The sequence below is a fragment of the Sminthopsis crassicaudata genome, chromosome 4 (assembly GCF_048593235.1).
Source record: "Sminthopsis crassicaudata isolate SCR6 chromosome 4, ASM4859323v1, whole genome shotgun sequence".
Classification (NCBI taxonomy): domain Eukaryota; kingdom Metazoa; phylum Chordata; class Mammalia; order Dasyuromorphia; family Dasyuridae; genus Sminthopsis; species Sminthopsis crassicaudata.
The window spans coordinates 142171339-142198941 of NC_133620.1; the positions used below are offsets into that span (position 1 = coordinate 142171339).

General features: G+C 33.7%; 1 long non-coding RNA gene across 1 annotated transcript; it reads left to right on the forward strand.

The window, feature by feature from the left end:
* LOC141565852 (uncharacterized) lies at positions 1-27040 on the forward strand. The gene is made up of 3 exons (XR_012489168.1): positions 1-390; positions 19721-19829; positions 26928-27040. It is a non-coding gene; the product is annotated as an uncharacterized LOC141565852 (long non-coding RNA).
* The last annotated feature ends 563 nt before the right edge of the window (positions 27041-27603 follow it).

Here is a 27603-nt window from a genome sequence, read left to right on the forward strand (position 1 = left end):
CTAAAGTTATTTGAAAAGACAATATGCAGGACCCTGACAATAAATCGAAACTTGGGTTTATGCTTTTCTGAAACAACAGCTGGTGATTTGCAATGTTCACTTCCTGGACACATCAACTGGAAAGTGTCAGCTGCAAACATATCTCAGTTGAAGACTGTGTTCCTCAGAATTGAAGAAATGAATGTTCCATCCCTGAAATCTTCTGGTATTTCTAGGGAAATGAATCACAAACTAAGACTACTGTATACTAAGTGGCCTGTGAAAATATTGAAGAGGCATTATTCATCTACACCAACTGAAAAACTAGAAGTTCAACAAATCAAGAGATGACTAAAAGCATCAAGGACCAAATAACTATCCAGGGTTAACCTACTCTCATCTATAAATGAGGTAAAGTTTATATTGTCACTGAATTTTGTTTAATGATGACTATACATTCTAGTTAGCTGTGAATATAATACTGTATCTCTACCCTGGTATTTGAGAATCAGCAAGTTAAAGTTAAGACCTTTGACATGACTAAAGGAAATCAATTCCTAATATTTTAACTGTTAATAATACAGGTAAGAATGCAATCTAAGTGTACCATGGATATTTTTTTATATATATTAGCCATAGAACACTTCAGAGCTTGAAACATCCTGAAAGGACCCTTAATTGATGGCCTCAAGAAGGCTCCTTCCATTTTTAAATCTAAAGTTCTTTTAAGTCTGTGATCCCTGGTATCCCCAGGGGATATTCCATATCCCCAGAGATATAAATGCAGAATTCAAAGAAATTCTGAAACAACAGGGGAATTGAAGACCACTTACCTACTAACACATTGTTACATGTCATATTTCTACACTTAATGACTTCATAATTAATATTTTAGATAGAAAAATATTTAATAACATCAATATGTTCTCACAAAAAACCTTTTTGGTCAGGTAGGACATAAGGATTTTATGGAACACAGTTTCAGGAAATGGCTGCCTTATACTATATTATACAGTATCCTTTAAAAGAGAATAATATTACTTATATGACAAAATACAGTTGGCCAAAAGGTTTATGGGAAAAAATTCATCTTAATTTAGTTAGGGTTTCACTGTCAAAATTTATTTTTTTGTATTTTAGCATCATCTGTACTAGAAATAGGGGCAAGATCTGGCCATATAAAGTGGAAAAGTAATAGGAACACCAATCATTTTTTGAATTATGATATTCTGGGCTCTTTTATTTTGGTTTTTGGGAGGTCAATAAATGATTCTCAGATTCTCTCCAATCTCTATTATGCAGGTCAGTTGATTTTTATTGAACAGGTTTCAGGCATTTGAAATGTTCTGTATATTTTAATAGTACTTGTTGCATCACTAAATTATTGAGCTCTTTTTCCTTGTGTTTATTTTGCAGAGTATCTATTGTTTGCTATGGTTTTTCAGCTTCTCAGCTCTCCTTTGGAATTTTTTATTACAAGCTCTACTTTAATTTTTTAATTTTTTCAATTCTTAGACCTTTCAAGTCTTGGAAGTTCCTGTAGCCATTTCATTTATTTTTCCAGAGTTAAAGAAATACTTATTATTATTCTTTTTTCCTGGGTCTTATTCTGAGATAACCGTAGAGTCAAGTTATTTGTTCTTGTTTTAATAACAAGTGCAGTCAGACAAAAAAAGTTATTAATAACTTATAATTGCATAGTGCTCTACAGCTTATATAGCATTGGCCCATAAATTTAATATTTGATTTTCATAGACTTGTGAGATCAATGGGACAGAGCTTATCTTCATTTTATAAGTAAGAAAAACAAACTTAGAGATGTTATGACTTATTCAGTGCTGCTAAGTAAAAAATATTTATATTTGCCCCTATCCCCTAGGACACCATAATCAATTGTTTATTTCCCACCTCTAATATGCATATATTTACTCCTCTGCAAAATTCTGACTACTATTATCCATTTTAAAAAGTAATTTAAAAAAACTATCTTCTGCTCAACAAATTAAATGGAATCAATATTAAGTATTTGTTATTTGGCACTCTGCTAATTAAACAATCAATAAATTTTTATCACTCTGTGCCAGGCATTATGAATGTGGGTAGGGGATAGTAAGAGGGGAAAATCAAATAAAATTCTGCAGTTTTAAGCCTGGGTGATAGGTAGAACGCTAGAGTCATTAATAGAAATAGAAAATTTAGAAGAAATCAAATGAACAAGCATTTATTAACCATCTGTTACATACTAAGCATTGTGCTAAGTGCTGAAGATAAAAAGAAAGGTAAAAATACCCCTGCTGTCGGACCAAGAGATCATTATATACTTCAACAACAATAGTACATGATGATCAATTCTGATGCACACGGCCCTCTTCAACAATGAGATGAACCAAATCAGTTCCAATAGAGCAGTAATGAACTGAACCAGCTATACCCAGCAAAGAACTCTGGGAGATGACTAGGAACCACTACATAGAATTCCCAATCCCTCTAATTTTGTCCGCCTGCATTTTGGATTTCCTTCACAGGCTAATTGTACACTATTTCAAAGTCCGATTCTTTTTGTACAGCAAAATAACTGTTTGGACATGTATACATATATTGTATTTATTAAACTGTAACTTTGTTTTTTCATAACTCTCTAGCGCCACCTTCTGGAACATGTTGTTTTTGGCCAGAAATTCATGCAGAATAAAAACTATTAAAAAAAAATATCCCTGCTGTCATGAACTCATAATCTAATAGGAGAGACAACATGCAAACAATTAGGTATACAACATATATATAAAATAAATTGGACATAGGCTTATTAGGAGGCTTGGGGTGGGATGGAGAGGGAAAAGTGAAACTTCAATTGCAGGCAGTTGGAGAGATGTAAGATCAGATTCCTGTTCTCATACTCTTTTGCCTCCTTACATTGCAACTCTGGCATTACCAGGCCAGATTTACGTAAAGCTTAAGTTTAGCTGATATTTAAGATCTGTTCAGAGGTAGAGATATAAAAAGAAAAGTGAAAAAGATGTAGGCATTCTACTAGTTCACAATCCCATTATAAATCTGTAATATGACAGGCACCCATGCTTCTTATTGATGATAAACACTTGTGAACATGTGAACTGATCTGCAAACTTTATTTGCCGTTATTAATTTGGTTCTTTGGAACGCAGTGAAACAGATTTGTTTTTGCAGGGAGTCTGAATATAAATATCCCAGAGAGAAAGACTACTCACAGAAAGATTGTGGGATAGGGAGATGGGGAGGGATACTCTGTCAATTGTTTGTGGAATAAATCCTATAAGATTATTCTCCATTTTTGTGGGATAAAAGACAGACTTTCTTGTATGTGGAAAAAAAGTAAAGGAAAAAATCCACAATATTATTTGAAATACCACAGGAAGACGTTAGTGCCATAAGAAACGCAATCTTTCTACAAGATTTTGCTGTGCTAAAGTAACTTTTGTTTATTTTCTATTAACAAGATTAATGTGAAAATGGTCAATCAGTAAACATTGTGCCTGCTATTTGCCATGTACTGCTCTAGGAATTAAAAAAAAAAAAAAGTAAAAGATAGACCCTGCCCTTATGATATCATGAGGCGCTCTCTATCTAATGGGGGAAGCAACATGCTAATAGCTATGTACAAACAAACTTTATATACAGGATTATTGGAAATAAACAACAGAAAAAAGATATTAGAATTTAGGGGAACTGGGAAAGACTTCCTGTTGAGTGAGATTTTAGCTGGGACTTCATGGAAACCACAGGTAGAAAAGAGGAAGCAATGCTATATTGGATATGTCTTATCATCTTTTTTAACCCAAATCACTAGCTTTCTCTGTTTTCAGAATACCATAAAATGATAGGAAAAAAATACAGTTTAATAAGTAGTAAGGTTGCAAATGAAATAAACTTTCAATAATATATTGTAGGAAAAAGAGGGAAAATTCCGGTAATATTTTATAATGGGATAAAGACGTACATATTTTCTTTGATGATAGAACATTGCTACTCCGAGTTTTCTGTTTTCATTTAGGTAATGCCTATATACATATATATATATATATATATATATATATATATATATATATATATATATATATATATATATATATTAAAAAAAAAAAAAACATATGGCCTTAAAGTGTACTGTAACTTTGTTTTTTCATAACTGTCTAGCGCCACCTTCTGGGAACATGTTGTTTTTGTCCAGAAATTCATGCAGAATTTGCCTTTTGTAAAAAAATATTACTGATAGATCTTCACTTATCCATTTCTTGATGGGCTTGGCACATCCATTCTGAAGCAAGATAGTGATGAGTAATAGTCATCCTTATATTTAATATCTGCAATCAATTTTTAACAAAAATCAATCACCATAAATATTTCCAGTAAAAGCCTTGCGTGAAACTAGGAAATTTATAAATTTAATGCTACACATAGAGGAAACAGTTCAAAGATAAATATCCTACTTAAATAAAACTAGAGATTTTTTTGTTTTGTTTTTTGGAAGGAATTTGGAGTTTAAGTGACATGCCCAAGGTCATATAGTAACTGAGTGTTGAATCCAGATTTGAACTCAGGCCCTCCTCACATCCAGGGCCATTGCTCTATCCTCTGTACCTCCTACCTCCCCCATGTTGTTTTATCAAATTACTTTTTATTTATATTTTCCAACATCTGCATTTCCTAATTTATTTCTCCCTCTTCTCCCAGAAAGATAGCCTTTGTAATTAAAAAAAAGAAGGAAAAAATTCTGAAACATTAACCAATATTGAAAAAATCTGGAGGCAACTACATGGCACAGTATATAGAGCACCAGCCCTGAAGTCAGGAGGACTTGAGTTCAAATCTGGTCTCAGATAGTTAATACTTTCTAGCTGTGAAACCCTGGGCAAGTCACTTAACCCCAAATGCTTCAGAAAAAACAAAGAAAAAAAAAAATCTGTTATCTGCAGTGTTCCATACCCATATCCACCATCCCACCTCCATGCCCCCCAAAAAAGAAAAGAAGGAAGTGACTCTTCATGAGATAAGACATGTTTAAGCCTAAATTAAGAGTATTTATTTGGTGAGATAATGCCCTTACCACTGAAATAAGTCATGAGGCAGAGATGACCTGACTGGGAGTGAGCAACATTCTTCATCTTTATGTAATTTTCCCTTAATTGCCAGGCAGTACTAGGGACTGGATATCTGCCTGTGTGCTTACCTCACCACTACTCCCATTGTTACCTCTATTTTAGTCTTCTTTTTTTTGAAATTGAAAATTAAATCAACATCATCTTGTTCCTTCCTAATTGGGAGCACGTGAGTCAAGTGAGCTAGAATTTATTAAGGACCTGCTATATGCCAGGCACAATGCTAAACGCTGGAAATAGAAAGGCAGAAACCAGGATCTGTTTTCAAGGAAATCACAGATTAATTTCATTTACATAATGAAATAAGTACAGTCTAAGTAATAAAAGTTATGTTGCAAAGAGGATGTGTTCCATCACATTCTTTAGTAAACAAGAAGTAGAAATGCTTTCTCCTAGCTTTATTGTGTATTCATGTGATTTTAAAAAGAAAAATGAGAAAAAATATCTTCCATCTTTAAGCAAAAAGTACATTCTTGCCAGTATACACAGGTCAAATTTAAGGAGTAGAATTCATTGCTTGCCACTGGTTAAAGAGACCATCAGTACATATTCCTTTACTCTTTTATCTCTACCATCTCTTTCCTTTCTCCACTGTGGTAAGGATGCTAAGTTGTTATTACTTTAAGAACACATCAGAACTCACAATAGCTACTTATTCATACTCTCCGTGATAGGCCATTTTGGGTTTTTATAACATAACTAATTTTCTCTTTTATCTCCAACAGCTATAGTTAACTTAATGATTTGTTGTTTTTGCTTATGCTGATCACAAACCCTGCAAGGTGAGATAACCAAATGTCCTGTGAAAGGTTTCTAGTTAGTTACCTTTGGGCATTTGATAAAAACCACTTCCTTTACTTGGCACACTAAGGAGAATCTGTGAGCTATCTATAATATGCATTATTTTTATAGATTATATGTAAATATATTTTTTCTCATGTTTTTTGATTGTGTTTATATTAAGAATATTAAGTGTCAGAGGTCAGTACTTCCGCTGATGTGAACTCCTTGGCAATTGGAAAAGAATCTCACATTGAGAATACTAGAGAATACCACATTGAGAATAACAGAAAATTTAATTCTTATGTTGTTCATTCATTTTAGTCATGTCCAATTCTTCGTAATCTCCCCTGCTTTGAATTTCACCATTTCCTTCTCCAGCTCATTTTACAGATGAGGAAACTGAAGCAAAAGGATTAAGTGATTTGTCCAAGATCACACAGCTAATTAGTGTCTCAGATCTTATTTGAATTCAGAACTTCCTGACTCCAGGCCCAGCGCTCTGTCCTTTATGTCACCTAACTGTCCAAAGACAACTGTGAGAAGTTTAAAATACTTCTTTACTCCCTGTATTTCTTCATTCCTGCCTTAAATCTGTGGCAGTTTTTTAGACCTGGTTGGTGTCACTCTGTATTTCTGAGATCTAATATGATTTACTTTTTTTTAACTTTTATTTTTCAAGCATTTTCATGATTATGGGTTAGTAAGAATGGAGGTGCTATAGCATTCTCATTTATTAATATGAAAAAAATATTGTAGTAATTGTTTGACCCAGAGATCCCACTAGTTGGTATATGTTCCATTGAGGTCAAAGACATAGAAAAAATAATTATTTTCAATGTAAATATTCATAGCAGCATTTTTTGTGGTAGGAAAGAACCTGAAACAAAGTAGATGTCCATTGATTGGGGAATAACTAAATAAATTATGATATATGAATATAAGAAATGTACACCAGAAGGAAAGATGAATAAGAATTCAGAGAAGCATGGGAAAATTTGTAAACTAACAGACAGTGAAATAAGCAGAACTCATAAAAAATAAAATAATGACAGCAACAACTCAAGACTGAATACTATGTGGTTATAATGACTAAGCATAGTCCCTGGAAAAGAGAGGCATTTTCTTTGCAGAGATGACAGACAGTGGGGTAGGAAATAGTATATATAATGTTATATTCACATGATGTTGATTAATTTTGTTAAACTGTCCTTTTTCTTTCTTTATTCTTTGTTGCTAAGGAAGTACATTTTCAGAAATGTTAAGATATTATGGAAAACAATAACAAAAATGTTTTATATATATATATATACATATATATATATATATATATTTAAAAATCTGGAAATAGCTTTAAAAATAGTAATGTAATTTCAACATGAATAAAAAGACACTTTATGTTTTTAGGGGAATTAGATCAATGCAATTAGACTTTTATTTCTTTGAAGATTCTATTTATAAAAGTACATTTTGATGAAAATAGATTTTAATTATTCTCTTTAAATTATTTTTTTGGGGGGAATTTAATCATTAAAAATAAGAAACTTTAAACTATTTTGTAGATTTTTTTTAAAGAAACATGCATAATTTTTAACATACACCATTATAGGAATATATCCTTAGAGGTATTCTTTTAAAAATGGGTGATTTTTAAAACCCTTTGTCTGCCTACTTTTCTAGCACTTACCCCTATAGTTATAGAAATGGAAAAAAAAAAGCCACATGAAGACTTGAATAATTTTTTTCTTTGTATTGTGGCTTTGCAAGATACCAGAATTCATCATTTAGTAGCTAACCTTTCAGCATCTCTATACTTAGCTAGGCTGGTCATCAGTAGCCTATACCTAGTACCACACTTGCTGCTAGTGGTACAATCTGCCAGGCCTTATGCTTTGCTAATGTACAATAGAATAGCATAAAACAGATTATATCTTGCCTTCAGGTATTTAGAAAAACAGGTTTAAGATGTTGAGAAAGTGATGAGACACTTTTATTGCGATACTAAAGGTCACTTGTAAGATGTAAATGTAGCTATTATTTCATTTTCAGCTGAAAGGTATAATGAATCTTCTGGAGAATATATTAAGGACATATTTGATGAAAATACAAGAAAGGAATAGGAAGTCTTCACAGTTTTCTACAATAGGACATATCTTTATATAACTAACTGTTATATAACTGACTAAAAAGTATAATAAATATCCAACCCTGATGTGTTGGATTATTGTTAATTAGTCATCAAAAAAGCTGAAGCATTTTTCTCAATAAAGCAATTTATAGCTGTTTGTTGATAGGGAATATCTCAAGTACATATTAAGATCATATGCAATTTCTTAATAAATGACTGTTCTGTTCAATGAAACCTAGCCTTTGAACAGAGTCTGATGGAATTAAACCATTCTCCAGCTCAAGATAAATTAGAAGGATTTCAAGAAAAGTTCATTTTACTGGGATGAAAATGGTGTGCAACCCAGCTCAGATAGTATTTGGGAAAGCCAGTGAGAGGGTCATAATCACAACAGATCAAGAACTGAGATCCTCAGTCCTTGTTCAGTAGCAGACCAGATCATTGGAGCAGCCTCAATTCAGAAGGCAAATTGCCAGATTAGTAAACCAAATTGTTTCTGCAAAGAGAAGGTAGGACTACCCCACATTGTGAGCAACATACCAAACACAAGGATCCCTGTGCATGGGAACTGCATGGGAAGCTTGGAACAGCACCCCCATTTACCCCAGGAGCAGAGTTTGACCATAAAAGGAACAAAAGGGGGAGAGAGAAGAAAAGAAAATAAGCAAAAAACAGAAAAGAATCCTAACCATAAAAAGTTATTAGGATGACATGGAACACCAAAATACCAACTCAGACAAGGACAAAATGTCCACAGGGGAAATCTCAAAAAGTGATATGAATTGGTCTCAAGTCTGAAGAGGCTTCTTGAAAATGCTCATAAAACATTTTAAAAGGCAAATCAGAGAGGTAGAAGAAAAAAACGAGAAAAGAAGGTATGCAAAAGAGAGTCAACAGCTTGGAAAAGGAAAGGAAAAAATTGACTGAAGAAAACAATTCCTTAAAAAATACAATTGGCCAAATGCAAAAAAAATCCATTGAAGAAAACACCCTGAAAAGTAGAATTAATCAAATGGGAAAAAAAAGATGCAAAAACTAGCTGAAGAAAATCACACAATAAAAACTAGAAAGGGGCAAATGGAAGTTAATGAGTCAGACATTGAAAATCAGTCAAACAAAATTTTTTTAAATGAAAAAAAAATGGAAGAAAATGTAAAATACCTCATTAGAAAAACAATCCACCTGGAAAATAGATCCAGGAGAGACAATTTAAAAATTATTGGTCTACCTGAAGGGCATCAAGGAAAGCTGTATCCATAGATCACCTCCAGAAAGAGATCCCACAAGGAAAACCCCAAGAAACAATGTTGCAAAACTCCAATATCATAATCTCAAAGAAAAAATATCGCAAGCTACCAGACAAAAACAATTCAACTATCAAGGAGCAACAGTCAGGATTACCCAGTATTTGACAGCTTTCACAATAAAGGATCAGAGGGCCTGGAATACCATATTCCAAAAGGCAAAAGACCTGGGTTACAAACAAGAATTAGCAACCCAACAAGACTGAGCATCATCTTTGAGGGGAGGAGTTGGATTTTCAATGAAGTAAGAGACTTTTAATCTTTTCTATTGAAAAAAAAAAAACTAATCAGGAAATTTGATCTTCAAACATAGGACTCAACAGAAGCATAGAAAGGTAAACAAAGGGAAGATACATATTATTTAAAGGTTAAACTGTTTACATCCCTAAATGGGACACTGATATCTGATAAATTGCTGTCCAGTGACCTTGTGATTGTCACACAAAGTATAAAAATAGGAAAATATATGTTGTATTTGTCATAAGTTTTGCTGCCTATCATTGAAAATTTCCTAGAAGATGTTCTTAATCTTAAAGTTCTTTTTAAAATAATAGCTTTTTATTTTCAAAATACATGCAAAAGATAGTTTCAACATTCACCCTTACAAAACCTTGTGTTTAAAATTTTACTCATTCCCTTCCCCCACCACCTCCCCTAGACAGCAAGCAATCAATACATGTTAAGTTTTTTAACAGGTCATGAAATCATTTTCTGAATTATATTTTAAAATACATGAAATAAAATATATAGATTAGAAGGAAAACAATTATACTGAAAGTTATCAAAAATTTTTTAAAAAGTAAAAGTGTGTGATCTCCAAGCTTCAATGAAAACAGAAAACCCTGGTTCATAAGAACCAGTGATTGAGCAGGTATTGTGTTCTTCATTGTAGCCCTGCTAGCTGCTGCTGCTTCTTAATGTCATTTCTTTATGTTACCGAGTGTTGCCATCACAGGGACCATATTAGTGAAATCTAGGCTTCATTGCTTCTAAGTGGGAGAGTTGAATAAGCCCATCACTCCAAGAGTTCGTTCTCCCACATTTGGTCTCCCAAGAGGACTTGACCTTGCTTGTTGTTTTTTGTTTTGTTTTTGCTCTCTTTGAAGTTTATTTTTTACCCTCTAGTGATTCATGTCAAGTTTCTCACTTCCCTGAGGTTCAACACTGTCCAGTTGCAGTCCTAAAGGTTCACTAGAAAGTACTTAGGACCTAGCCAGCAAAGGGTGGACAGGCCGTTAACATTACTTCCTCATTGTCTGGGTACAAAAAGCCATGAAAAGATCTAGCGTCTTCCTGATGATTCATGGGCAAGACCACCATGGTCATGTCAGGCACTGCTGAATCAACTCAGTGTCCTAACTATTCTGATTGAGTATCCGTTGCCTGCTGGGGTCAAATAAATCTCTATTTCTTAACTATTGGATGGTTGATTTTGTTCTAATAATGATGACTATTGAACCTGTTCTCTTTTTTGCCACCCTCATTCTCTTTCCAGTATAATAACTATCTATTGCCCCGGGGCAAATATAAATTCCTTTAGTGTGTAATTCAGGAGAAACTGAGGCAAGATAGAGATTAGAGAATTTTTAATATTTTATTAATTGGAGAGTATGTTTGACTGGACCGGACTCTGGTCTCAAAGTATCCAGTGGCTAATGTGAGAATTCTAGGCTTTTTATAGGACTTTGAAACAAAGAAAGAAAAGAATGGGAAGTTTCAGAACCATTTGATTCTAGCAGGATGGGGGGGAGGGAGGGGGGAGGCTTTAAATTCTTACTAGGAAGCTAGAGTCAGGATGTCTGAATAAACAAAAGTAAAGGTGTCAATGAGGTATCTGGGATAGTCCCATCTTTTGGTATATTCTGAGGGGGAGGTAGTGCCATAAATTCTTAACAGAAAGAGTTAGGAGCCAGGAAGTCTGATCTCCTCCTTATCTTGAATCTTACACTAACAATTTATAACCTCAGAGCAGTCGCCTTCAGTCGGAAGGGGGGTTTTGCAACTAAGGGGATTGAGGCAGAACAATTCAGGGAAACCAAGGCAGAACCAACTAGGGAAACTGAGTCAGGATAATAAAAGAGAATTGTGGCACAACAAGGGCAGAGACTTTAATATTGATCTTGGTTGTAACACCCTGCATGTAGTAATGACTTAACAAGCATTTCTCAAATTTAATTGTCCTGTGAACTTAAGACTTAAACTTTGGAAATCACCTTATCTTCCACTGATGACAGACTAGTTCTGTTAAGGTCTTGCTCTGAAATGACCCTTCTGGCCAGTGGTCCATTATAGGTACAGAGCAAATCAAATACTGCCATATAGCAGATAGAGGATGAGTTCCTCACATCTATTTAGCACAAAAAATTAGAGCCTACATATCGTAGCCTTACCCAGACCCTCTCTTTCCTACAAAGTTGTAGAGGGAAAGATAATAAAAACAGGACATTGAAGGGGGAAAAAAAGAAGAGGATAAAACATTAAACTCCTATTACATGCTAGTCCGCAGTTCTGAGTGCTTTACAGATATTACCTCATACTCTCAGGAAAGCCCTTTGTACTTCACTCCTGCATCTCTTATTTGTCTGTTCTTTGGACATCTTTGCATTACATCTGTGACTGTGTGTTTAACTCTTTAGAAGTTGTGATTCTACCAGCGCTAAGAGTTCTGCATTCACAATGAGTAGATAGAAATGATGAAAAAATAGTATCTGAAGAGGCAAAGAGAAAACCTAATGAAGGGGGAGGGGAACTGTTCCCTTTAAAATTATCACTGACTTCAGCAACAATACTATATGATGATTGATTCTGATGGATGTGGTCATTTTCAACAATGAGATAAAGCAAATCAGTTCCAATAGAGCAGTAATGAACTGAACCAGCTACACCCAGTGAAAGAACTCTGGGAGATGACTATGAACCACTACATAGAATTCCCAATCCCTCTATTTTTGTCCACCTGCATTTTGGATTTCCTTCACAGGCTAATTGTACACTATTTAAAAGTCCAATTCTTTTTGTACAGCAAAACAACTGTTTGGACATGTATATATATATATTGTATTTAATTTATACTTTAACATATTTAACATGTATTGGTCAACCTGCCCATCTGGGGAGAGGGGAAGGAGGGGAAAAATTAGAACAAAAGGTTTGGCAATTGTCAATGTTGTAAAATTACCCATGCATATATCTGGTAAATAAAAACTCTTAATTAAAAAAAAAAAAAAAAAAAAAAAAAAAAAAGATTATCACTCTGAGAACAATTGTGTTCCCTTTTCTGATCTCAGAGATCAGGATCTCCCAGGCTCCAAGGAGTCTAGAGAAGCCCCACTCTCACAGGATAAGAGAAGCAATATTATTCAGGAGTAAATCAACTCCCATAGAAATTCTATGTCATTGAGTAATCCTGGTCTGATCAATTGGGCTGTCCCAGCCTCCACCGAGATGCCCAATATAACAGCTTCCTAGAGCTAAGCTCTCTGCAGATGGCCCATGCACTTTGCTAGGACCCGTCTGCCCGCTGAGAAAGCATTTTCAGCATAAAATGACATTTCCCAATAGATCTTTGACACTATAGAAGTCAGTCCCTTAGCAAACTGATTTCTATCCAACAATAAACTTTCATTTTACAACTAATAATTCGGGAATTAGTGAATTCTTCCACTTTTAAACCTGCAGTCGACTAAGGGGATCATTAATAGCTCTCTTATTGCCACTAACCCCATGACCACCAGGAATTGAGAGTATTCAAACCACATCACTAACATCTATCTGGAGTCCACAGGGTAAAAAAAAAAATGGAAGAAGATCATTTGGTGCCATGATAGAATCTTATGAAGAAACTGTATTCTCTTAAGTATAAAGTAGAACTTTGTACTACAAAAAGTAAAGATTTGGATCAATAAACAAAATGACACCTGTGAGTGTATATGTGTGTGATTACAGCCTTAAGTGTACCAATGTAGTTATTCGTCAACTAGACATAGATAATTAGAGATTTCTGTTACTTTACCAGTACATATGTTTGAGATGTGACAAACCAAAAGTCTCTTGAGACTTATCAAACTTTATAGCCACTATTTTTGGTAATAATGCCAGAAGAAATGTAAAAATAATTACTGAGGTCTATAAAGTCCTGGAGAGGAAATTGATGATTTCAGGTTTATAAATGGTATTTTTACTGAACTGCTAGCATTTAAATGTAAGGGCTTCAGAATAGAGTAGGCCTTGAGAAGTGAACAACTAGATAAAAAGAAGGTATCTCAATTATAGAGTTATTTTTGCCCAACTGTATACCAATAAAATTAATAAGGAAAATGGAAAAATATTTACAAAAATACAAAGCAGAAGAAGAAATAGAATATCAAAATAGACTTATTTTAGAAAGAGAAATTAAACAAGCACCAGGTCCAGACAGATTTACAAATGAATTTTATCAAGCATTTAAAAGCCAACTAATTCCAATATTAGATAAATTATTTGGAATAATAGGTAAAGAAGGGGTTCTACCATATTCCTTTTCTGAAACAAATTTACTAATATCTAAACTAGGAAAAGAAAAAATACAAAAATATTATAGACCAATTTAATAATACCAGCTAAAATATTACAATAATAAATTACAAAGATTATACATTATGACCAAGTGAGATTAATTCCAGGAATGCAGGGATGATAATACAAAGAAAATATTAATATAATTAATTATATCAATAATAAAAGTTAAAAATTCATAATATTCAATAGATGCAGAAAAAGCTTTTGATAAAGTACAACAATTATTCCTATTAAAAACACTTAAAAGCATAGGCAAAAGTGAATTTTTGCTTACATTGATAAGTATTTATCTAAAATTATTAGCATGCATTATTTGTAATGGGGATAAGCTAGAAGCCTTCCCAGTAAGATCAGGTATGAAACAAAGATGCACACTGTCACCAGTATTCAATATTGTATTGGAAATATTAGCAATAGCAATAAAAGAAGAAAAATAAAAGGAATCAGAATAAGGAGTGAAATAATAAAACTATCTCTTTTTGTAGATAATATGATGATATACTTGGAAAATCCTGAAGACTCATCTAAAAAGTTAATTGAAATAATTAGTAATTTCAACAAAGTATCAGTATAAAAAGTAAGCACACAGAAATCATCAGCATTCCTATATTTTACCAATAAGATCCGGCAGGAAGAAATAGCTAAAGATACCCCACTTAAAATAATAATATATTTTAATAATATAAAACACCTGGGAATATACCTTCTAAAACAAACCCAGGATCTCTTTGAACAAAACTATTAAAAAAAAAAAAAAAAAACAAAAAAACAACTTTGTACACAAATAGAAGCATATTTAAACAAATGGAGAAATATTGATTGTTCATGGATAGCCAGGGCCAATGTAATAAAAAGGACAATATTACCAAAATTAATTTATATATTCACTGCCATCCCAATTCAATTGCCAGTTACCAATTACCAACAAATCATTTTACAGAGCTAGAAAAAAATATTGAAACTCGTCTGGAAGAAAAGGCCAAGAATATCAAAGGAACTCATAGAAACAATAGCAAGGAAGGAGGTTTAGCAATACCAGATTTTAAAGTATATTACAAGGCAGTAATTATCAAACTATCTAGTACTGACTAAGAAATAGAAAGGTAGATGAATAGAACAGAGTAGATATATAACATATAGAAAAAAATGAATACAGTTACACATTGATAAGTATAAAGATTTAAGTTTTGGGGAAAAGAATTCATTATTTGGTAAAATTTGTTGGGAAAGCTGGAAAGAAGTCTGACAGAAATTGGACATAGATCAATATCTTATGTTTATCAAAATCAGGTTAAAATGGTTATATCCTAGATAAAACAAGATATTACAAGAAAATTTTAAGAACATAGATATAGAGGACTGAAACTCTGAATAGGTGTACTTGAAAGTGAGAATGCAGAGCACTTAAGGCTAATTACCTATTTGATGTGAGACAATGGCTTTATTAGCATATATTTGGATCATGGATCTCCTCACCTTTGGTGTTTGCTGAATGTTTGATAGTAAGATAGGCAAGGATTGGGGGGGAGGGGGCGCAGAGTGAGAGAAGGGAGAGTGACTTGGTGGCAGGAGGAGGAAGAGAGAGAATGATGACTCCAGACTCCAAGCCTCATGGCAGCTTGCCTGCCTCCTTCACTTCCTCCCCTAAAGACCAAGGACTTTAATTTGTTCTGACTCTGGCTGATCCTGAAACCCTCCAGGGAGCTAGCCCATAATTTACATTTGGCACCCAACATGGGGCAAGGATCTTAATTTCACTGAAGAAGTCCCTGTGACCAGAAAGCAGGGTGAGTATTAAAATAGAGCCAAACTAGTAACTTTCATTTTCTAGCTGAAATGAGGCAGATATTAGGAAAAGATTATCTGTCACACTTATGGATAGGGGAACAATTTCTGAACAAACAAGACAGAGACTATTGTGAGTTAGAAGATAATTTTACATGGATTACATTAAATTAAAAATAAATAAAAATAAATAAAACATAGCCAAGATCAAAGGAAAGCAGAAAACTGGGGGGAAATTGTCAGATAGTGCCTTAGCTGAAAGTCTCTTATTTCAAATATATAAAGAACTTTGTGAAATCTATAAGAATGTGAATTATTCCCTAATTGATAAATGGTTAAAGGATATGAACAGGCAGTTTTTCAATGAAGAAATCCAAACAATTTGTAGACTTGGAAAAAAATAATCTAATTCATTGTAGATTAGACATGCAAGTTAAAATAAACTTGAGATATCATTTTACATCTATCAGATTGGTTAAAATGAGAAAAGGGGAAAGTGACAAATGCTGAAGAGGATGTAGAAAATGGGGATCTTAATTCATTGTTGGTGAATCTGTGAATTGATCCAAACATTTTGAAGAGAGATTTGGAATTATGCCCAATAAGGTATTAAACCTGCCTATACCCTTTAACCCACCAAAACCACCATTGAGTCTATTTCTCAAGATTTAGGGAAATTTTAAAAGAATCTACATATTCTAAAATATAGCAGCTCTCTTTGTAATGGCAAAAAACTGGAATTTATGGAGATACTCAACTGAACTATATGTTCATAATGGAATATTATTCTGCTATGACAAAATGATGAGTTCAGTGATTTTAGAAAAGCATGGAGAAAGCTCAACGAAATAACAAAAAGCAAAATTAGCAGAACCAAGAGAATACAGTAACAGCAGTATTGTATTTTAAGAACAACTTTGAACAACCAAGTCATTCTGGTTATTATAAATATCCAAATTAACCTCAAGAATCCTATGAAGGAAAATGCTTTGAATCTAAAAAGGAATATTGCTGTCTGTCCCAGTTTCCTTCCTTAAAAATAGGGATAGTAATAGGACCTAATTCCCAGAGTTATTGCAAGTATCAAATGAAATAATATATGTGAAGCACTTAGCACAGTACCTCATTCAGAATAGGCACTAAATATTCATTGGCTGGATAACTGATGTGAGATCTCAACAATTGAAACTTTCTCTTGGATTCTGTATCTACCAAAGTAAAGCTAATGCAGGCTGATTAATAGTAATGACAAATCTTGGTCCAGAAAAATTGAGGAAACACTTTGCCTTCATAGTAGGGCACTATGAAGAGTAGGCACTGTAAATTCAAAATGTGGCAGGGTGCAAATATTTCTCTTTCTTTTTTTGGGGGGGGGGTAAGGGTGTAAATGGAATGGGAGATAGGAACAGGATTAAAGAAAAATGATTGGTCAAAAAGACAAAACAATAATTTAAAATCCAAGCTACAAATATCAAGTGCCTGCTATGTGCAAGACACAGTATAAGTGCGGGGAATATAAAAATTGTTCTCAAGAAGTTTATATTCAATAGATTTAGATAAGTGCAATCTAGCATAAGAAGTGAAAGGAGTAAAGCAGAGATCAGAGATCTAAAGATATTTTTAAGAAGCTAGTTAATATACTTGGAATCAGGAAGACCAGAGTTCAAATTTGGCCTCAGACATGAGCTATGTGGCCATGGACAAGTCACAATCTCTCTCTGCCTCAGTTTCCTTATCTGTAAGGTGAGGATAATAATAGCACTTACTTCCCAAGACTTTTTGTGAGATAAAGTGCGGATAATGGAGGTAAGGTGCTTTGTAAACCTTAAAGCTCTATATAACAATAGATATTATTGCAATAGCAGTTACAGGAGAAAGAGAGAGCTTCATGAAAGAATACCTATGATGAGTTTTCTGAAGGAGGATAAAGATTCTGAAAGACCAAGATGAAACTGCTTCCTAGGAATGGGAAGAATGGAATGGAATATAAGATGGCTGCATCTTTAAGTAATAGTTAATATACAGTCATTTTGTAACCTAGAGTGCTTGAAGGGAAGCAATGTGAGATTAGAGCCAAAGAAAAGAGTCTTAAATGGCAAACTAAATGGCAAAATAGGTTTCGTATTTTGCAAAAGGATGATCAGTAAAGTTCTATGACTACTTCTTTGTATATCTGGTAACAGATAGTGGAGAATAGGTAGGAATACTTAACTCTTGTTATTTTTGTTGGGTTTTTTTTTTCTACCAAAGAGAATGGTCTTGGGAAGAATAGGGGGGGGGGGGGGGGAATGACTAACAACGAGGTGGAACCTAAGATAAATGAGGAAATGATAATAAAATATCTGTCCTCAGTAACTTCATGTAACCTGGGTTGGATGACCTATTCCAGGGTATGGAAAAATTGGCATAATTAATTGCTGTCCCTCCCCACACTATTTTTGAAAGGTCAGGAAAATGGAAGAGATGCTGCAGGACTAGAAGAAAGCAGCTGTCCCACCTTGTCCAAAGGAAAAAAAACAAAGAAGATGGAGTCTCCAAACTACAGGCCAGGGAACTTTAAGAAAGAAAAACAGATTATTCAAAGACAAGCCATCTTTGTTACCTTTTTTGACATAGCTAGATTGGCAGAATTCCATTGGGGAACAAACTTAATCTAATATAGCATTTGGTAAAAAAAAAAATTTAGAAGGGATAGAAATTACAAAGCAGCACATTTTAGACTTTGTATAAGGAAAAACTTCTTAATTAGAGCCATCTTTTAGATAAGTTTGCCTTGGGAGGGAATGGATTGTGTCACTCTCTAATACTGCAAGATCTCAAGCACTTTAGTATGTTGCAGAGGGAAATCTTTCAGTTATAGTTTGAACTAGTCATTTAGTTTCAAATCTAAAATTCTGTGCTTCTGTTAAATATAAGGTTTGGCCTTGATGACAGTATATAAAAGGATTCAGGATTGGTTGAATGACTGGAATAGTCATGAATAGATATTGCTTTAAGGATCTATACTAAGAGTACCTATAGGATATGTTCCTGTGGTTTTGTAGTGTTGAGTATTTTTTTTTTAATCAATGACTTAAGTTATACATATCAAGTTTAGATTTGCAAGGGACATAACATTTTGGCTGGCAAAATCAGGAACCCAAATGATCTCGGCCCCAAATGGTAGATTAGGATTAGAGTGACAAAGTTGGACAACAGATTATGCTAAAAAATATCTGCTGGTTTTAATAGACTTTAAGCAAAATATGACTCAACATGGCAGCTAAACACCAGCATAATTTTGGGTTGCATTAAGAAAGGTGTAATATACAAATTAAGAGATGAAAGTAGTATTCTGCCATGATCAGACACATTTGAAGTTTTGGGGGTTTTTTTGTTTTTTTTTTTTAAGAATGATATTAATTAGTGTTGAAGGTGACCAAGATGGTGAAAAGCTTTGAGATCATAATATATGAGGGTTGGTTTAAGGAATTTGGCATATTTATCTTGGAGAAGAAATTACTTACAATATGGGAGAATTCTTCAAATGTCTAAAGAGGACCATGTGGAAGAGGAATTCGTTTTCTTCCACTTGGTTCCAGAAGGCAGAATTGAAGACTTGATGGAAGGCGAACTTCCTAGCAGTTTGAATTATCTAAAAATAAAATGGGACACAAAGTTATGGGGAATTGAAAATGTTTAGAAACGATGAGATTTTTTTTTTAAACCACCTTTTCAACCACTTTAAAAATAGGATGTATTGTACTAGGACCTAGTAGAAAACAGAACCTCATCAGCAGAAATTTCACTTTCTAGGACACAAAATTGTTAGTTTCATATTATTCTAACTGGTATACTGGGCTCAATTTTACTGCTTTAGTGTAGAAATATTCTATAATAAATTCAATTACAACTATCAAATATCTTCAAAGAATAATATTTTGGATCAATCATTATTTTTTTTAAATTATGTATTTTAAATTCTAGTTCTAGAAATCCAAACTCACAAAGTGATAAACTATAGTAATTTAAACCTTTTAATAACCTATATTGTATTGTTGTGATTCGTACAGTATTTGATGCACTGCACAGCTTTTGCAACAGCAGAAGAATATCATCTTGGCAATCTGTCCCAAGAACTGGGATCTCATGGATATGTGGAAATAACCAATTCTCCCATAGGTAAATTTTTAATTTAAAATATATATATATATATATATATATGTTTTTTTAAATGTATTATAAATAGAATTTGTTTTAACAAGGCAGTTTTTATGTCTTATTTGAATAATTATATCAACATTTAGTACCCACAGTCAGTCACTTTACAAATATAATATCTATATGAGAAAAGAATAATGTATTTGAACATGAGTCAATTGTCACAGACAAAAATAGCAATTTCTAATATTGTTACTAAATACTTTGAAGGTGGAAAGTCCTTTTCCTTTTATTTTTGTCAATTTTAAAAACTATATTACCACTACAAAATTATTGGTCATAGGGATGCTGAATAATAAGAACTTTTGGAGTAAATTGTCTATACATTATATACATTATACATTATATATGTTTGTGTTTTATATATACATATTATATATGTATATATGTATATACACACACATATATATTTAAATTATACATTCAAATATTTTAATATTAAAATTTATGCAGTAATGACCAGACAGATTCTTCTAAAGTATAAAATAATAGGAAAGCTCCCTAAAAAAATAGTGGTAATGGTGGTGGCAGTCATATTTTAGTCATGATTTTTTGGATGATTGCAATTACCTAATGATATGGGTTTCCTAACTATAAGGAAACTAATCCTTTCAGGGAATGATGTGGGTTGTGCTCCCTTTTTAAGAAACTAATCCAACTAACTAGGCTTTAACTTTACTTCCAAACACCGACAATAAACCTTTTTTATATATCTAGGTTTTCGGGCCTGTAAATTCCTTTAAAGGGGACTTTGCTCCGTCACTAGACTGCATTTAACTATGTATCCTTGCGGGAACCCAAAGGGGTTATCCCTTACCTAATTCTCATCACTCTCAGAGAACAATGTTATTTGAATAAAAATATTGTCAACTAAAAACATTGTCAACTGTGATTAGAGGAAACTTTACAAAGCAATTATGCCTAATTACCCTATAATCCCATGGTACAGAGCACCACACTGGATACTCCATAGAATTTTGACAACTCCACAAAGGAGAATACTTACTCTGCTGTTTGGTTGGTAAAACAGACATAGTTCATCTGGAGTAATAAAGCTGCATTCAGAATTCCTTCACTGGAGAGTAACTAGAACCACCACTAGTCTGACATTATGTTTCAGCAGTATCTTCTTAATGTTCAAATTGATATGGAGTCTCATAATATTTTCACTTCCTGGACTCTAGACAAACCACCATCTTAATTCTCTGAGAAGCTTTATTGAAATTATCTTACCCTTGTCATTTGTTTCCATGAAGTTGTCCACCTCTACAGTCATTTAAATTAACCTGACAAAGAAGGGAAATTTAGGATTTGGTTTCTCCCAGGACAATTTGGGGAAAAGTTAGAGGGAAGAGTTGTTTGTTTGTTTGTTTGTTTTTAATTCAGTTTTGTTTGGTGGAATTCACTTAGTGAATTCATCTGCCTGTGAGGATTTTTTCTTATGGAGCTCATTGATGGAGCTCAATTTCTTTTCTGAGTTAAGGTTATTTGAGTATTGTTTCCTCTTTTATTAATTGGGCAATTTATATATTTGTAAATATTCATCCATTTCCCTTCAATTGTTAGATTTATTGGCATATAACTGGGCAAAAGAGCTCCTAATAATTGCTCTAAGTTCTTCTTTATTGTTGGTGAATTTACTCTTTTCATTTTTGATACTGGTAATTTGGTTCTTTTCTTTAAGTCAAATTAACCAATGGTTTATCTATTTTATTGATTGTTGTTTTCTCATAAAACCAGCTATAAGTTTTATGTATTAATTCAGTGGTTTTGATTTTATTAATTTTTCCTTTGATTTTCAGAATTTCCAATTTGGTTTTAATTTGTCCCCTTTCTAATTTTTTTAGTTGCATTGCCAATTCATTGATCTGCTCTTTCTCTATTTCATTATTAGAAGCATTTAGAGATACAGATTTCCCATTAAGTACTTCTGCTGTATCTCATAAATTTTGGTATGGTGTTTCATGGTTATCATTCTTTCTTATGACATTATTCATTGTTTCTATGATTTTGTTCATTAGCCCACTCATTCTTTAAGAATAGATTATTTATTTTCCAATTAATTTTTAATCTTATGTTCCCATGCTTTATTGAATGTGATTTTTATTGCATTTGATCTGAAATGGATGCATTTAATATTTCTGCTTTTCTGGATTTGGTTGTGAGTTTTTGTCCAGTACATAGGCAGTATTTGTGAGGATACTATGTACCAATGAAGAAAAGGTAAATTCTTTGTATTCCCCTTCACTTTTTCCCAGAGTCAAATCTAACTTTTCTAAACTTTTACTCACCTCCCTAACTTCCTTCCTGTTTATTTTTTGGTTAGATTTATCTGTTTTTGAAAGAAGAAAATTGGGGACCCCATCAGTATAGTTTTACAGTTTATTTCATTTGTAACTCATTTAACTTTTCCTTTAAGAATTTGGATGCTATGCCACTTGGAACATTTATGTTTAATACTTATCTTACTTTTGTTTATAGTACCTTTTTAGTATAGTTTCTCCACTAATTTCTTTTAATTAGACCTATTTTTACTTTTGCTTTATCTGAGATCATAAGAGCTACCCTTGCTTTTTGTTTTTTATTTAAGTTGAAGCATAATAGTTTCTGCTACAATTCTTTATTTTTACTTTATATAGTTTTTGTTTCAACTGTGTTTCTTGTAAACAATGTATTGTTAAATTCTGATTATGGATCTGTTCTGCTCTCTGCTTCAGTTTTAGGGATGAATTCATTGCATTCACATTCACAGTTATGATTCCTGTACATTTCCTTTCATCCTATTTTTTGTCTTTTTTTAATCCTATTCTGTCTTTTTACCCTATCCCTCCTCAAAAGTTTATTTTATTTCCAACTATTCCCTACTTTTTCTGCCCGCCCTTCTATCAACACCCCTCTTCTCTTGTCCTTTGCCTTCTTACTTCCTTGTAAAGAACATCTATACCAACTGAGTGTGTATATTATTCCCTCTTTGATCCCTTTTTGATGAGAATAAGCTTAGAGTATTGCCTGCCACTCACCATCTTCTCTCGGATATAAAAGCTCCTCCTTTCACATCTTTTATGTGAGATGTTTCATCCATTCAACCTCTCCTTTCTCCTTCTCCCAGTGCATTCCTCCTTCTCACCTCTTAATTTTATTTTTTAAATCTTCTTAACATACTCAACTTAAACCTCTACTCTCTGTATGTGTATACTCCTTCTAACTCCCCTAATAATGATAAAGTTCTTAGGAGTTTACAAGTTATATCTTCCAGCATGGAAATGAAAAAAACCTTTTTGAATTCCTTATGATTTCTCTTTCATGTTTACTTTTTATGTTTCTCTTGCATCTTGCATTTCAAAGTCTTTTTTTTTTTTTAATTTACCCCTACTTTTTTTTATCAGGAATGCATGGAAGTCCTCTATTTCATTTAATATTAATTTTTCTCCTGAAAGATTTTACTCAGTTTAACTGTGTAGGTGATTTCTGGTTTTAATCTAAGCTCCTTTGCTCTCCAAAGTATTAAAATCTAAATCCTCTGATCTTTTAATATAGAAGCTGCTAGATTTTATGTTATTCTGACTGTGCCTTCATGATATCTGAATTGTTTCTGGCTACTTGCAATTTTTTTATTTTTGGCTAGGCTATTGGGGTTAAGTGACTTGCCCAGGGTCACACAGCTAGGAAGTGTTAAGTGTCTGAGATCAGATTTGAAATCAGATCCTCCTGCCTTCAAGGTTGTTGCTTTATCCACTGCCCCCCCCCCCCTACTATTTTATCTTTGACCTGGGAACTCTAGAATTTAGCTATAATATTCCTGGGAATTTTTATTTGAAGAGATAATTGGTAGATTCTTTCAAATTTCTATTTTAGCCTTTAGTTGTAGGATATCAGGGAAGTTGTCCTTAATAATTCTCTGAAAGATGTCTAGACTGTTTTTTTTCTGATTATAACTTCCAGATAGTCTTAAAATATATCTCCTCAATTTGTTTTCCAGGTCAATTGTTTTTCCAAAAAGATATTTCAGTTTCTTCTTTTTTTAATTTTTCTTTTGGTTTTGTTTTATTATTTCTTGATGTTTCATGGAGTCAACAGCTTTTACTTGCCCGATTCTAATTTTTAACAATTTTTTTTTCCAGTGAGTTTTTATATCTCCTTTTTCATTTGGCTAATTGTACTTTTAGGGAATGCTTTTCTCCAGTGAATTTTTGCACATCTTTATCGATGTGACCAATTCTGCTTTTTTTTTTTTTTTCCCTGAGGCTGGGGTTAAGTGACTTGCCCAGGGTCACACAGCTAGGAAGTGTTGTGTCTGAGACCAGATTTGAATTCGGGTCCTCCTGAATTCAGGGCTGGTGCTCTGTCCACTGTGTCACCTAGCTACCCCCGAATTCTGCTTTTTTTAAAGCATTCTTTTTCATTGGATCCTTGTACCTCTTTTACCATTTAGCCTATTTTGTTTTTTAAGATTTTTTTTTTTTTAATAATATTATCCCTTGTATTCATTTTTCCAAATTATCCCCCCCCTCCCTCCACTCCCTTCCCCCCCCATATGACAGGTAATCCCATACATTTTACATGTGTTACAATATAACCTAGATACAATATATGTATGTAAATACCATTTTCTTGTTGCACATTAAGTATTAGCTTCCGAAGGTATAAGTAACCTGGGTAGATAGACAGTAGTGCTAACAATTTACATTCACTTCCCAGTATTCCTTCTCTGGGTGTAGTTATTTCTGTCCATCATTGATCAACTGGAAGTGAGTTGGATCTTCTTTATGTTGAAGATATCCACTTCCATCAGAATACATCCTCATACAGTATTGAAGTGTACAGCAATAAGATGTTCTTTTCTTCAGTATTTTCAGTGCTTTATTACCAAGCTGGTGACCTATTTCATGATTTTTTTTTTTTTTTTGCAAAATTGTCATTTCTTTTCCCATTTTTTTCTCTTTATGTCTCTTATTTGATTTTTAAAATCCCTTTTCTGAGCATTTCCAGGAATTCTTTTGGGGCTTGAGACTAATTCATATTTTTCTTTGAGTCTTTCAGTGTAGCAGTTTTGACTTTTTTGTCATCTTCTAAATTTGTGTTTTTAATCTTTCCTGTCACCATGGTAACTTTCTATAGTCAGATTCTTTTTTTTTTTTTTAATTCTTGACCATTTTCCCAGCCTATCTCTTGACCTTTAGTCATATTCAAGTTGGGTTTGATTTTTGGGGTGGAGGAGTCACAGTCCCAAGCTTCAGATTTTTTTTTTTTTTTTAGCTGTTTTCAAAACTAGTTCTGGGAGTCCATAAGTTTTCAGTTCTTCCAAGGTGACATGATGTGAGGAGAGGTTTGTTTACTAGTCACCTGGCCTATGCTCTCATTTTTGAGCAACTAACTACTAACACTCTTTACTGCTGTGGATCTGTGACTAGGATCCCAGTTCTGCCGTGCTCTCCTTCCCCTAGGACTGTGATCCAGATCTGAGTATTGGCAATACAATAGATCTCTGGGGCACCTAGGTGGCGCAGTGGATAGAGTGCCAACCCTGAAGTCAGGAGGACCCGAGTTCAAATCTGGTCTCAGTCACTTAACACTTCCTAGCTGTGTGACCCTGGGCAAGTCACTTAACCCTAATTGCCTCAATAACAACAACAAAACAAATAGATTTCTTCAAGTTATTCTCCAATTGATAAATGGTCAAAGGATATGAACAGACAATTCTCAGATGAAGAAATTGAAACTATTTCTAACCATATGAAAAGATGCTCCAAGTCATTATTAATCAGAGAAATGCAAATTAAGACAACTCTGAAATACCACTACATACCTGTCAGATTGGCTAGAATGACAGGGAAAGATAATGCAACTATACTCAAAAAGTTATCAAACTGTGCATACCCTTTGACCCAGCAGTTTACTACTGGGCTTATATCCCAAAGAGATCTTAAAGAAGGAAAAGGGACCTGTATGTGCAAGAATGTTTGTGGCAGCCCTCTTTGTAGTGGCTTGAAACTGGAAAATGAGAGGATCCCCATCAATTGGAGAATGGCTGAATAAATTGTGGTATATGAATATTATGGAATATTATTGTTCTGTAAGAAATGACCGACAGGATGATTTCAGAAAGGCCTGGAGAGACTTACATGAACTGATGCTGAGTGAAATGAGCAGGACCAGGAGATCATTATATACTGCAACAGTACTATATGCTGATCAATTCTGATGGATGTGGCCATTTTCAACAATGAGATGAACCAAATCAGTTCCAACAGAGCAGTAATGAACTGAACCAGCTACACCCAGCGAAAGAACTCTGGGTTCTGAATGTGAACCACTACATAGAATTCCTAATCCCTCTATTTTTATCCGCTTGCATTTTTGATTTCCCTCACAGGCTAATTGTATACTATTTCAAAGTCTGATTCTTCTTGTGCAGCAAAATAACCGTTTGGGCATGTATACATATATTGTATTTATCTTATACTTAAACATATTTAACATGTTTTGGTCTACCTGCCATCTGGGGGAGGGGGGGAGGGGAAGGAGGGGAAAAATTGGAACAAAAAGTTTGGCAATTGTCAATAATGAAAAATTACTCATGCATAGATCTTGTAAATAAAAATAATAATAAAAAAATAGATTTCTACACCCAATGTCAGCAAAGGGATCCCCTTAATCTCTTTCTGACCAGTTGTTCAATTCCTATCTGGGGGCTAAGAGTTCTGGAAGCAAATGCTACTGATTCAGTTGCCCCCAAGGCCTACTCTGATTTACTGGGATATAGTATGTGTTGAACTGTGTTCCTCTCTCATCTCAATGTAACAAACTTTTCTTGCCAACCTTTTAAGTTGTCTTAGGACAGAAAATTGTTTTATCATAACTTTTTGTGTGGCTCCAAAAGTTTTTTGAGGCATTATTTAAAGTTGTTTAGAGGGTAACTTTTTAGCACTCAGCAAATCCCTGCATTTTCTCCATAATCATATATCCTTACTCAAGAAAATAATTCTTGGAGGAAGATTCTGGGAAGATGGTGGAGTACACCAGTAAATTTCAAGCTCTCCATATTTTCCCTATAAATAGGACTGATTCAGGCTTCAGGACAAACATAGACTACTGAAAATTCAAGAAGAGTTGGGGCAGAAGAGGGATCTTCCTGGTACAACCCAAGAAAAACTGAAGAAAGACGCCAGGTGGGGGATTAACCCATATGAAGTGCACCCACCTTAGGGCTAGCTCCTCAGAAACACTAAGTGGGAATCCGGGTTGGACTGAAGCCTCAGCAGGAACCACAGAAACTTTCACCTCCAGACAGTGGGATAAGTCAGGGATGTGATTCTGGGAATACAGAGGGAACCTCATCTAATCAGGAACACCAGGCCCAGCTGTGCTGCAGAGATGCTACCTGGGTGAGAAGGAATCTCTGGAGACTAATCAGAGGCTGCTATAAAATACTATTCCCAAAAGAGGGAATGAAAGAAATTTCTTCCCTTCATAACTCTCTTCGGTGGACACAAATGAAAAAGTGAAGAATTAATTATTTCCTTAAATTTCACCTTACAGTGGGGTTAAACTTGCTTTTTCTGTAAGCCACAAATACTATGACTGATATTCTCAGTTAATAATTGAAAATTTTCTATGTTCTTCAGCTTATTTCATTCATCCAGTGGCCAAGGCTATATAATTTGATGTTGATGAGGAACTTTTTTTCTTATCTTGTTTTATTCCCTTTCCTTTTATTTTTCATATACAAATATTT